The 875-nt window shown below is 44.0% G+C and overlaps 1 protein-coding gene across 1 annotated transcript in view; it reads left to right on the top strand.

Moving 5' to 3' along the window:
- The window catches only part of Gtf2i (general transcription factor IIi), a 61,336-nt gene that overhangs the window by 44,973 nt on the left and 15,488 nt on the right, over positions 1 to 875 (top strand). The window lies entirely within an intron of this gene.

Genomic DNA, 875 nt, shown 5'->3' with positions numbered 1-875 from the left:
AAAATTATATATAGAGAGAAATGTCTGTGGTGGGATTTGGTGATTTGATTTAAGGAAGCAAGTCTTTATAAACAACTAGTCATAAGCATGTGCCTCGTACTGTAACCCTAACACATAGGGGGCTGGGCCAAAGTTTGCCACGTATTTGAATCTAGTCTGGGAAAATTTCAGGGCAGCCTGTGTTGGAAACATTGTCCCTGTGAAGCAAGGGAGTATGAGTCACAACTGTGCCTTTGATAGTGGTTAGTCTTTCTGCTGCTACTCGGGACACAGCAAGAGAGCCGATGTCCTGAGTCCTCGCCATCTCAGGGTCCCTGGGGCAGTGGCGAAGATGGGAGTGTATCAGGGTACAAGAAGTTAAAAAATGACATATTTTGTGTTCTTGTTTGGTTGGTTTTTATAGTACTGATACATGGTAGGCAACCTCTCTCTGCTGAGCTACGCCAGTCTGACCATGCTTATTTCTGATTGGAAAAGTGGTTTTGTTGGTGAGGTTTTGGTTTGTGTGAGTTTCTAGGAACATGTGAGCAGGCAGCCTGCACTGTGAAGGAAGGAGGTCCTGCGGGGGAGCCTGTGAGCGTCGCAGCAGGCTCGCTGTGGCTTTCAAAGAGGGCACTGGTTCTCCTCATCTAAGATAGGAATCTAAGTGTGAATTCTCTCTCCCTTAAGTTCTTCCTATATTTGAGAAGTACAGGAAATCCTTTCCTCCCTTTATCCCCAGAATTTTTAAACAAAATTAAATTAATTTTAAACAAAATTAAATTAAGACGATTATGTGACCTTCCCTGGGGAGTCTGTTTACTGTTCACCCTAGATACTGGAGTGGGGAGCAACAAAGCACAAAACAAGTCCAGGTTGGTGGATCAGCAAGTTTA

This window comes from Mastomys coucha, unplaced genomic scaffold, assembly GCF_008632895.1.
Source record: "Mastomys coucha isolate ucsf_1 unplaced genomic scaffold, UCSF_Mcou_1 pScaffold22, whole genome shotgun sequence".
Lineage (NCBI taxonomy): Eukaryota > Metazoa > Chordata > Mammalia > Rodentia > Muridae > Mastomys > Mastomys coucha.
Note: the sequence above shows the minus strand (reverse complement) of the source record. Positions and strands in the feature narration are given on the sequence as shown.